Raw genomic sequence first — 13,581 nt, 5'->3', positions numbered from 1 at the left:
ATTGCCAAATTTAATGACTCTTTCTCAATTCTATTGTCTGTTGATCTCCCTGAAGCCTTTGAACTGTTGTATAATCTGTTCTTGATGTTTTCTCTCTTTGTTGTTGTGATTTTGCTCCTGTTTTCTGTCCTGTTTTCTCCTACTGACTACTTCTCACTCTCCTTTTCTGGGTTTTCATCCAATTCACACTCCTTATAATAGTGAATATTCTCTAACAATTTGTCCTGAGCCTTCTTTTCTTCCATTCTTAGTACCATTTTTTACTGGTGGATTTCATCAACTGCCACTGAATTCAATTATCTTCTTTATGTGGATGATTTTCAGGTCTAATTGTCCTGTCTTCAACTCTCTTGAGTTCTGGTCCTGAATCCCCAACTTCCTGTTGAAAGCCAAGAACTGGATGTGTGTCCTCTGGTACACACCTTCTTCACCCTGCACTAGGACTGTTGCAAAAGCCTAATAGGATGGTCTTCTCAATTCAAGTCTCCACTTCAGTAGGTCTTTCCTCTCAGCTGTCAAAGTGATCTTCCTAGGACACAGGCCTGACCATGTCATCACTATTTTCAGTCAACTCCAGTGGCTCCTTATTGCCTCCAGAATCAAAATATAATATCCTCTGTTTGGCTTTAAAAGTCCTTAATTACCTGGATCCTTCCTCGATTTCTGGTTTTCTTATATCTCACTCTGGCATCCTCCTTGCTTTTCTCCTAACAAAAGATTCCATCTCTCTACTCTAGACATTCTCTTTGTTGTCTCCCATGCTTAGAATTCTCTCTCTCCTTATCTCCATCTTTTGGCTTCCTTTGTTTCCTTCAGATCCCAGCTGAGATCCTATTTTCTCTTAGGTTCTTCTTAATCTTAGTGCCTTTTCTCCAAGATCTCCAGTTTATCTCGTCTATCTCTTGTTCATATGTAGTCATTTCTATGTTATTTCCTCTATGACTGTGAGCCCCTCGAGAGAAAGGGCTATCTTTTACCTTTGTGTCTACAGGACTTAGCAGAATACCTGAATGAATAGTGACCACTGAATGAATACTTGTTGATTTGATATAATTTGGAACTATCCTTCCTTTATTAGACCTTAACACAATGAACATAAGGCAGTTTTTAAACTTCCAGATGTTAAAAATGAATAGAACTATGAATGTGTCTGTGTGTAAAATTGTATGAAATGTAAGTTCTTTTTTTCCCCTTTTTATTCCCAATGACCAGCGCAGTGACTGGGACAAAATGCCAAGAATTTATTGACTTAAATTCAAAGAGGAAAATACTTCAATTTCCAATGATATTTTGGCTTCTCTCCTGGCTAAGGACTCTCCCTGCTCCCATCTTTTTCACCTGACAGAGACTCTCGTGTATATTTATTTATATGAAACCAGAGTTGCTGCCTCTAGAGAGAAAAGGGAGGTGGCAACTGGTTACAGGTGTGGGTGTCTGTACATTTCTTCTTCCGGGAGGTGACACCGCAACTACACCTCCACAGGTTTCATCTGAACTCCACCCCTTGGTCACATGTCCTGGGCCACCATAAAAAAAATAATTGACAAGCCCTTAAGTGACAAGCGGATCAATTGCCTACAGGATCAAAGGTGGAAGACTAGATTTCAGTTACAGTGCTAGGATTGGAGGTTAAACATCAGGGAAAACTTCCAGATTGAGACATAGAGATGAGCGGATGAGACAGGTGGGGACACTCCTTTCTTGGATACCTATTTAAGATCAGAAGATATTCCCTTGAATGTTGAAGCTATGCTAAGCCCGTAGACAGAAAAAAAACAGAATAACTAGCGTGGAGGATATAGATTGGAAAGTGGGAGGGTTTCTGACAGTTCACTATCTACCCCATAGATGAATTATGGATAGAAGTAGCAGTAACCCATATTAGACTGGGGCGAAGGCTGTAATTCTTGTAATTTGTTGATGAATGCAATTTGCAGCTGGCTTCTCTCCCGCTGCAGGCCTCTGAGCTATTAGAGGCATCTGGGTGGGAGGAAGAACTAGGATGCTATTTCTGAGCCCCTTCTCCTGCTTCTTCTCCCAGTAATCCCCACTCGGCTCCCAAATCTTTAAGCAAGTTATTTCATCACCATGAAATGTAATTATAGAGTGGATAGTGTTGAGATGGGGGGTGGGTGGGGCTGAAAGGATACAGGTTAGCCTGGGATGTTATGGTTTAAAACTCACCCATATTTAGTGTCTGTTTATTTTAGGTGCCTATAAGAATCATATGAGAGGAAAAGCCCTTTTTCTCCACAGGGAAGATATGAATCAGAAAGATAGAAAGCAGAGATAGAGAAAGGAGAGAAAAGGTGATAAGAGAAGGGAAGAAAAAAGGAAGGGAATGTGAAGGAACAAGTATTTATTAAATGTTTGCTGTATGCTAAGTAGGGCAGCTAGATAGTCCAGTGATAGAATACTTAACCTGAAGTTAGCAAGACTCATCTTTCTGAGTTAAAATCTGGCCTCAGACACTGAGAAATTCATTTAACTCTGTTTGCCTCAGTTTCTATATCTATAAAATGAGTTAGAGAAAAAAATGGCCAACCACTCTAGTTTTTTGCCAAGCAAATCCTGAATAGGATCATGCAGAATCAGAAATGAATAAAAACAATTGAGCAACATGTGTTGAACATTATTTTAAGTAAAAATACTTACAATTATTATGTAATTTATGTAAATATTATGTAAATTATGTAATTACAAATATGTCATTTGAGAGAGTGTAGGGAGAGAGAGAACATTTCACCATAAAAGGTTGCCTTATATTCTTCTAAGAGACAGTTCATCTCTAACATGGAGTGGGGAGCTAAAAGAAAAACAAAAGGGAAGAGGACTGGGATTAAATCTTGACTCTGGCATTCATTTTCTATTGGGACTATGTGCAAGTCAATTCCATGTCTCCGGACCTGGACTGTAAAATGGAGGAGTCAGCTTTGATATTGTCTAATTCTTTAACTCTAATTTCTGTGATCTATGATCCTAGGTCTAATAAAATGTTAAAGATGGAAGAAATCTTGGAGAGCATCAGGGAAGAGAAATGAGACAAAGAAGAGAAAGAAATTTGAAAACTTATGTCAGAGTCAGCAAAAGACCCAACACCTGGGAATTTTCGGCATAATTTTCTTCTTCATATAATACTTTCATACATCAGCCTCTGGAATCTCCACAGTGGTCCGCCCAATCCCTTTGGGTCTGTTCTTCAAGTCAAACCTTAGAATGTAAGCTCCTTGAGGGTAGGCGCTGTTTCATTTTTGTCTTTTTATTCCCAGTGATTAACAAGTGTTTAATGAATGTTTGTTGATTGATTGCTTCATTCATTTGGCTGACACTGGATTCCCAAAATCTTCATCATACCCATTTCCAGACATAGGAACAAGACCAAATAAGTATTATTTTTACATTATTTTTCTCTGGGATTACTCATGTCTGTTCCTGCTGGTATTGAAAATGAAAATTGAGATTTTATGAAAATGCTTCATATGGACAACCTATGAGAAAAACAGCTTGAGCGTGGAACAACCTAAAAATACCAGGCAGGGGAGAGCGTAGGAAGAAAGGCAAGAGAGGGAGCAGTGAGTACCCATTATCTGAACAGGAGGAAGAGAAATTTATCCAATTCATTCATGCATGCAATATGCATTTGGTAGATGGCCTTGGGGACAGAACTCTAAACCTAGAGTTAAGAAAAATTCAGATTCACTTACTAGCTGTGGGATTCTGGGCCAGCCTGGCTCAACTGGAAAATGGAGGTCATCACAACATTTATTTTTCAGATTGTTTTGAGCATCAAATGAGATATTTGTAAAGCACTTAGCACAGTGCCGACACATATACAAATGCTCATTCCAGTTCCTTCTCCTAACTAAGCCTATGATGTCCATATGAAAAGAGTTATTATCTATATTTAACATCTACCATTAACATCCTGCCATCTAGGGGAGGGGGTGAGAGGAAAGAGGGGAAAAAATTGGAACAAAAGGTTTGGCAATTGTCAATGCTGTAAAATTACCCATGCATATAACTTGTAAATAAAAAGCTATTAAAAAAAAGAAAGAAAGAAAGAAAGAGTAACACATCAAAAAACAAAACAAAACAACAACAACAGTAAAAAAAGATGTCAAAGTGAATAGAGCACTGGACAAGGAATCAGGGAGGCCTGAGTTCAAAGCCAGTCTCAAACACTTAATAGTTATTTGACCCTGGGCAAATAACTTGGTCTCTTTCTGTCCCAGTTTTCTCAATTGTAAAATTTATCTGTGAGTGTAGGAGACGATAATAGCACCTACTTCCCAGGATTGTTATGAGATTCAAATGAAGTAATATGGAAGCACACAGAAGATGCCTAATAAATGCATGTGTCAAGCACTGTGCTAGCTGCTAGGTCTACAAAGATAAAAATTAAATGATGTCTGTCCTCAAGCTTACATTTTACTGGGGCAATGTTTATAGAACTCAGTATTTGGGTCGAGATCAGGAAAGGGCTTCTGTACAGAGCAAAATGTAAGTTGGCCAATGGAGAGGAGAAAGAGCAAATTCCAGGTAAAAAAAGACAGATTGTGCAAACATATGTTGCCTTTGAGGCAAGGGCTGTCCCTGGACATGTAGCATGAGGTCTTGTTGGAAGCTTCTAAAAGAAGCTGAACAGACATCTCGTCTCTTTTCTCCTGACCCTTCTCCAAGGGAGACTTTCATTCCCTCCAGGAGAGGAACAGAAGCAATCACTCTGCTCTCCTCAGAAACAGGAAATACGAGATTAGAATTATAGTTATCTCCTCTCTTGAATAATGTTAGCCTAAGGAATGTGATTTTCTAGTTTGAGCTAACTCCTGATTTCTTTCATTATCGGAGGAAGGAGATCCTCAATATTTTTTATCCAAGGCTTTTTATGTCCAAGATTTGACCCCCATTTCACTAAATACTAATTCCACAATGAACACATGTAGCACTTAATCAAGAAACCCAGTTATTCAAGTCTGTAGCAAACAGATATCAGAGAAAGATATTAGAGAATGGATAGCAGATAACAGTGTGAAGGAGCTTTCTCAATCATCTCAATTTAGAGATAACCCCAAATCTCACAATACACAATGTATTACAATAACATTGTAATGTTTAATGGAATAATGGAAATATGTTTAGGAAAATTGCACGTTTAACCTATATCAGATTGCTTGCTGAATTGGGGGAAGAAGGGGAAAAAGAGAGAAACATTTGGAACACAAAATTTTACAAAGCTGAATGTTGTAAATTATCTTTGCATGTATTTGCAAAAATAAAATACTATTGAAATATGTGTGGGGGAGCTGAAATTCAGAAGCCAAGGAATAACAGAGTAAGAAGAGATGGAAAGCTTAAAGAGCCTTCCTTTGTCCCACTCTGCCCAGTCCTTGATGAAGTCCTTGAAGCATTAATCTCCACCAATAAGGAGAGAGTCTTGTGCTAATAAGCTTTGGCCCTGGGGTTTCATATATGAGAATAGTAAGGGGGAGCATAAAGTTCATGAAGGAGGTTAAGTAGGGAAAAATAATCTGGAGCCAAATGATAAAGAACTTTAAGAGTCAAGGAGAGGCATTTCTATTTTATTCTAGAGACAAGAGGGAGCCACTGGATTTTCTAGATCCACGTATTAGGAACAGAAATTTGGGAGCTGTGTGGGAGGATGGATTGGAGAGGGAAGGGACTAGATGCTAAAAGAGACCAATTAGCCCACTGTCAGAGTACTGTCCAAGAAGACCCGAAGTAGGGTAGTGAATGTAAGAATAGAGAGAAAGGAGCAGAGTCAAGATATATTATAGAAGTAGAATCAATAAAATCTGATCTATGATTGAACGTGAGAGGTGAGGAAGAGAGAAAAGATGAGAATGACTCTAAATGTTGGAAACCTGAGAGACTGGAAGAATGAGTGTTCCCTCAACAGAAACAAGTAGTTGGGAAGGGGTGGAGGGAGGGGGGTGAATTTAGGGGAAAAGATAGTAGATTATAATTTGGGATACTTGGAGTTCAATATGCCTATGGCGACTCCAAATGGAAATGACCAATAACCACTTGGTTATGCAAGAATGGTTCTCAGGAGATAAAGGTTGGTATTTACTTCTGGATGTTATCTGCATAGAAATGATAGTCGAATTCAAGGGAATTAATGAGATCATTAATGAGATCATCAAGAGAGAAAGTTTCCAGAGGGAAAAGAAGAGGGCCCTGGGGCAATCCTGCAGGAGGCACTAGGGCAGATTATTGTAGGAGGGATCAAGGTAAACTTTTGAAAGAATTGTCCATTTGCCAGGGGCCAGTGACCATCAGTCCCGAGAGCCCATGTATAAAGGCAATAGGGTCCAGGGATATGAGTGGGAAGACTGGGTCAGATGACTTTCATTTAACTTCTGGATATATAATACACACACATATACATATATATTTATATATTCTATATTAATTTCCTGTGTGATTTTGTGTTGGTCACTTCCCTGCTTTAAGTCACCTCTGTAAAATGAGGAGAATGGACTAAATGATTGTTAATATTCTTTGCAGTTCTAAATTCTATGAGTCATCCCTTCCCAGGGTTTTGAAACAAAGGGTGGTCAAGCTTGGAAATAAGGGAGGGGAAGGAAACAAATGACCTCTTGCTGCTCATTGCTGACCTACAGAGCTTTGATCTTACCATTGGCCCAGCAGGGGAGGCAAGTTTGAGAGAGGCCCTAAAAATCAATAAACTTTCTTCTCCCTGATCTTCTTTGAACTAGCCTTGGGGCCACACCCTGGCTGAGAACAGGCCGTGCCCAACGTGCTTCCTCTGCAGAATCTCAGCAGGCGGGGAGCAGTCCTCCTCCCTTCCTCTCTGACTCTGCCTTTGCTCAGCGATGGCTGTTTCTCCTTTTCGGGCACTTAGAGCTGTGATTTCAGGAGTTTTGGGTGGGTGATAATGGCTCACGGGTAATGGAAGCCATATGTGGATAGATCATAGAATCAGAGATGGATCTAGAGCTGGAAGGCATCTTGGAGGCTCCCAAGTCCATCCCCTTCATTTTACAGGTGAGGAAACTGAGGCAAGAAGCAGTTAGCCCAGCACTTGCACATCATAGGCAATAAATATGTTTTCTCTTCACCTCTGCCTTTCAGAAATCTTGGTTACCTGCAAGGCTCATTCAGGGGCCCCAAACCTCCCTAAAGTGCTCTCCCCTTCTTCTATTGTACCACACTGATCTTTGTACATATTGCATTTCCTGAGAGATTATAGACTCTGTAAGGTCAAGAGCCCTTTGTTTTCCCAGAGCTTAGTCCGGGAGGCCCTTCTATAAATCCTTATTAGATCAAGGTCACATAAGAAATAACTCTGGCAGTCTATTAAGTCCAGTGAGTATGTAGAGAATATCAGTGCCAATAGCTAACTTTTACATGGTGCTTTAAGGTTTACTAAGGGACTGTATACATTATTTCCTTTGATTCTCACAATAATTCAATGAGGTAGGTGTTATTATTATTTCCATTTTACAGATGAGGAGACTGAGGCTCAGAGAAGTTAACTGAATGATTCAGGTTCACAAAGCTAGGAAGTGAATGAACTCAGGGCTTCTTGATATTAAGCCCAGTGTTCTATCCACTACTTGTCCTAGAGGAGGAAGAAACCATTTTGGAGGATGCCTTAGGGAGGCATTGTTTTTCACATTTTGACAGGTAGGACATGCGGTGTTTTTAATCTTAGCCTCCTAATTTTTGCTGAAAATTGCTCCAGGTTTGGACCTGTCATAAAGAGAGAGAGAAAAAAAGGAAGACCTAGAATAGAGGGAGACGAATTTTCCTAGAAGCATCTGGGTCCATTCCCATGATGTCAGACCAGTGGGCAGTGCCCACCACTCAGAAGACCACAACGCTATTCCCCTTGGTCCAGAGGACAAAAGGGACAACTTCCTTTGCCTGATCCCTGGACACAAACATGGAAGAGCCTTAGCTACTCATGTGACAATGAATTAAGGGCTTGTTGAAGGGCTTCCTGGGCTAGGCCCTGGGAAAACAAAGGATCCTTGAAGTCTAGGAGCCTAGAGTCTCCTGGGAAATGCAGCAAGTGTGGAAAGATCAGCCTAGTACAAGAGAAGAAAGGGAAAGCATGAATGAAGAGGTGGTCAGGGAAGGCTTTAGGGAGACTTGGTGTCCCTGAAGTGAACTTTTCAGGTAGTCAAGATTGATGGAAAGGTAGAGGTGAGGAGAAAATATACTTATTGACTATTATGTGCAAATACTATGTTAAGTGCTTTATAATAAGCTAGCTATTATGTAATAATTAATAATAATAGCTATTACATGTAATAATTAATGTAATTATAAATTATCCATACAATTTTAGAATTGCAAAATGTAATTATATCAATAATATAATCACCAGTTGATTATAATATACAATAAAATACAATATAAAATAAATATAATGTAAAATATATGTATATGTGTATATATATATATACATATATATGTATAATATATATAAAATAATCTTATTTTAGCTTTACTACAATCCTGGGAAGTAGGTTCCATTATGATCACCACTTTATAGCTGAAGAAATACAGATAGAAGTGAAGTGACTTGCCTAGCTAACTAATGTCTAAGATTAGATTTTCTTTTCATCTTTTTTTTTATTAAAGCTCTTTATTTTCAAAACACATACATGGATAATTTTTCAACATTGATTTCTGCAAAACCTTGTGTTCCAAACTTCTCCACTTTCCTTCCACCCCCTCCCCCAGATAGCAAGTATATAAGATTATATTTGAATTCAGATCTTCTTGCCTCCAGGTCCAACACTCTATTTTACCGTCTATATGTCTAGAGAGGAACCTTGTAGAGAAAACTCTAGGGGGCTGAGGGGATTGGAAAAAGCCTCCTGCAGAAGAAGGTAGCATTTCAGCCAGTCCTTCCTGAAATTGGGGGATCTTTGGAAGATGAAACATTAAGTTTGGGAAACAAGTGACTAGAACAAAGAGTTTATGAAAGAGAGTGTTATGATATAACCTTGGAAAGATAGGGGAGCCAAACTTTGGAGGACCTTAAAGAATAGGGTAGATCATTTCTATTTTATTTTAGATACAAGGCGGTACTTGTGGATAGAGGGCAGGATTCCGAATTAGGAAGACCTGAATTTGAATTCTATCTTAGGCCTTTATTTACTGTGTGACCTTAAACAAATTGATCAATTTCTATTAGCCTCAGTTTCCTCATCTGTAAAATGGAAATAATAATAGAACCTGTGTTACAAGGGTGATTGAGAATCAAATGAGATAAAGTATACAAAGCACTTTTTAACCTTAAAAGTGTTACATAAACGCTCTCAATTGTTATTAACAATTGAAAATTTTTGAGCAAGGGATTAACATGGTTAGATTTTGTGCTTTTATAAGACTATTCTGGCAGATATATTGAGTATGGATCTCAGAGGGAAGAAACTAGAAGCGGGGAGACCAGTGAAGAGATTATTGTAGCATTCCAGATGAGAGGTGATGAGTGGATGACCCAGAGAGGTGGCTATATGAATAGAGAGAAAGGGGAGAGAAAGGAGACACATCGCAGAGGTAGAATGGACAAGACTTGGCAAATGACTGGATATAAAGGGAAGCAACAGTCAAAGATGATTCCTTGTCTCCGTATTGTTGTTCCTATGTTTCAGTCACCTCTGATTCTTGGAGACCCCATTTGGGATTTTCTTGGCAAGCCTACTGAAGTGACTTGTCATTTCCTTCTTCAGCTCATTTGACAGATAAGGAACCTGAGGCAAACAGAATTAAGTGACTTGCTCAGAGTCAAAGCTAGGAAGTGTCTGAGATGAGATTTGAACTCAGGAAGTTTCTCTGAGCGTTATGGAGCACATAGTCTACTGCTTATCACAGTTGCCCAATACATTAAAGGTCCTAGATTTATCATTAGGTAGAATCAGTCATTACGGAGGCAGTGACATCTACGGAAAAGAATGCCAGCTTTGAAGAGGTCCGTCTCCTGCTTACTATCTGCATGGGGGGTGGAGGGTAGATGGGGGCACATTACTTAACCTCTCTGGGTCTCAGATTCTTCATTTATAAGAGAGGTTAATCAATTGTCCAAGGTCACACAGCTAATAAATGTCTGTTGAAATTCACGTCTTCCTAACTCAGTCTTGCCCTCTATCCACTGTTCCACCCAGCTGATCTATTACATCTAGAAAAAATAGGAATCATCTGCCCTATTCTTTATGGATTAGATGATTTGTAATGGGTTAGATGACCTCTAAAGTCTTTTTAGTTCTAAACTGATGACCTAATGGTCCTAGCTTGAGAACCTGGGTGATTATCAGGATGGTGGTACCCTAAAAAGAAATAGTAGGATGAGTTTGGAGGAGGGACAGGGTTTTTTTTTTTTTTTTTTGTTTTTTGTTTTTTGTTTTTTTGGCAGGGCTGGAGAGAAGGAGGAGATGAGTTCTGGTTTGCATATATTATGTCTAACATGTCAGTGGGCCATCTGAGGGAAATCATTAGCAGGTAATTCAGGAGAGAGATGAATTCTGAGTATAGAAATTTAGACGTAGATGTCATAATAATAACTAACACTTTTATAGCTCTTTACAGTTTGCAAAGCACTTTACAAATATTTTCTCATTTGAGCTTTACTATAAATCTGGGAGATAGGTGTTATTATTATCCTTATTTTATAAAAGAAAAAACTGAGGCAGAGAAAGGTTAAACAACTTGTCCAGTGTCACACAGCTAAGAAACATGATCAGAGTTCGTGTTTGAATTTAGATTTCCCTGCTTTCTGGTCCTAGCTCTAATGTACCATCTAGCTTACCTTACCTTGCTTGAATCAATGGTAGTTGATTAACTCTATAAGAGAGGACAGACAGAGCTCTTAGTGAACACTAGCCCTAAGTGGGTAGGATGTGGATAATGATCTAGAAAAATAGGTTTAAAAGTAGTGATCAAATATTGGGAATTTTTCCAAATTAGTGACTTACTTGTGATTTTAATAAAAAATAACTGTTTCCCTATATAGTCCTCACCTTCCCATTCTCCGCTTAATTCTTCTAAAAAAGAATTAAAGCAAAACCTACTGAACAAAGTGACTCTGCACTCCCGACCTGTAAAATGTAGGAATCTCCTGGAGGAGGAATGTGTTTTTGCAGTGATCAATGTTCAATGAGGGTGATATTCATTCATTCTTTCATTCATTGAACAAATATTTATTCTGTGCCTGTCTAGTGGTGGGGGAAAGCCTTTATTTCTAAAGTAATAAATAATGTGGGGCTCAGGCATCAGAGAGTATTTTCTCAAACCAAGCTGCCTACGGGAGAGTGTGTGAATAAAAATAAGTGTGTGATTTATAGCAATGAGTCTCATTAAAAGAGAAAGTGGCTGTTTCGTGCAGAAGGAACCACAGGGCTTCCCCCAGAGCAGGTAGGCGGCTCGGGAAAAGCTGCCTGTTTTGGCTCACCTGATGGAGGAAGAAGGGGCTGGTAGAGAATGACTCAGATGCCTTCGTCACTAAACTGACTAAGTCATGAAGTGTTAGGCTGGGGAAGGACTTAGAGATCTAATCCAAATCCTTCATCATATAGAGGAAGATGCTGAGTTCCAGAAAGGTGATATTCTAAGAACATATAGTTAATTAAAGGCAAAGCTGAAACTAGAAACAAGGTTTTCTATCTCATAGATGTCTCTGCCACTGTCTCTGTCATTCCTCCTCCTCCTCCTCCTCCCCTCTTTCTTGTCTCGGTCTCTCTCTGACTCTCTCTCTCTCTCTCTCTCTCTCTCACACACACTGTCTCTCTGTCTCTATTTGTCTTTGTGTCTGTGTCTGTGTTTCTCTCTCTTTCTCTCTCTCTCTCTCTCTCTCTCTCATATATATATATATATATATATATATATATATATATATATATATATATATATATATATATATATATATATACTGTCTCTTTGTCTCTGTTTCTGTCTCTCTCTTTTCTGTGTCTCTCTGTCTCTGTCTCTCTGTCTCTGTCTCTCTCTCTCTCTCTGTCTGTCTCTGTCTGTCTGTCTGTCTGTCTGTCTCTTTCTCTCTCTCTCCTTCTTTCTGGAAATATTGAAGTTTTCAGTGAAGGAACCGCTCTTGGTCTGAAACTTTCTCAGCAATTTGTCCTTTTCAAAGAGTTCCCTAAAACTGAGACTTGGGCTTGTGAGAAAGAACTCTTGACTTGGGAATGGGGAGGGATTTCTTCTTCCACCCCAGGTGACTTAGAAGTCATAAAACCTGATATAAAGTGTGTGATTATTATTAGTTGAGAGAAAGGAAGGAAATAAGTGGTTATTAAGCACCAACTATGTGCCAGGGACCGTGCTAAGTACTTTACACCAGCATGTCACTTAGTCCTTACAACCCTGTGAGGCAGATGCTGTTATTTTCTACATTTTAAAGTTCAGAAAACTGAGACTGACAAAAGATGAGTGACAATGTTCAGAGCCATGCAGCTAGTAAATGTCTGAAGGCATCTCTGTCTTCTGAACTCCATGTCCCATCCTCCTTCCACTGTCCACGTACCTGAGAGTGACCCAACAATAGAATGTGTGTGTGCTAAGGTGTGAGGACCAAGCTAGTCAAGTTTTAAATTCTTTCAAGTAATTCTTACAGATTTTCTGCTAGGCTGGGCCAGAGGCAGGATTTCATAGAGTAACAATTATAGCTTCAAGCTTGGAATGGTCCTGAGAAGCCACTGAATGAAACTTCTCCCTTCCCATTTTGCAACTGAAGTCCAGAAAAGATAAGTTGATCATACAACTTGTAAATACAAATTTATATTTATAAATTTAAATATATATAAATAAAATATGACTTGAACACAGGTTCTCCTGATTCTAAATTCAATTTGCTATTTACTTGTCTTGTTAGACCTTCCTCCATCATTATATTGCCTCTTTAAGGTTGGATTACCAAGGAAAACACAATGTAAACTCTCAGGATGGTTTTTCAACATCTTTTTTTTTTTTTAAGGGAGGAGGTAATATTGCATTGGAAATAAAAATATGGATTAAAAGACATAGAGAGATTCCATAAGATCTATTCTAGAACTTCATAGGGATTGGGAGTAGAATTCACAGCTTCTTTGAGACTCCTTTTCCCTTTCCATCCAAGTCATCCATGGTTTGATTCTGGGCTTCTCCCTTATAGCCAGTCAAATGAATGAATGTTTCATTGAATATTTTATGGCTTAAGGAAATTTGCTTGCAATCCTATAGAAAGATCTTAATTTTCTTTGTCTTAAGGCCTTATGATACCAAATGAGAAAGAGAAAGGTCTTTACTGGGCAGCTGCCTACTAACTCTAGCTCGGTTCCTTCCTTTACATCACACGGACTTTAGCTATTTCCCTCTTCTAAGTGGCTCCTGAGACTCTTGGCTTAAGAATCAAAGATTTTGGTGTTCTGAAAAAGGGAAGCCTCCAGTTCTACCCAGCAATGAGTACACTTTCAGCTCAGATACCACCAGAAACCAGAGTCAGTTGGCACAGAGTCTGGGCTTTGCATATAGCCCTGTCCTAACCAAAATGAAGCTAATTCTTAGAGATACAATACTGCCAAATAGATATGTACCAGA

This window comes from Antechinus flavipes, chromosome 4 (genome assembly GCF_016432865.1).
Source record: "Antechinus flavipes isolate AdamAnt ecotype Samford, QLD, Australia chromosome 4, AdamAnt_v2, whole genome shotgun sequence".
NCBI classification, from domain to species: Eukaryota; Metazoa; Chordata; class Mammalia; order Dasyuromorphia; family Dasyuridae; genus Antechinus; species Antechinus flavipes.
This window is presented reverse-complemented; position numbering follows the sequence as displayed.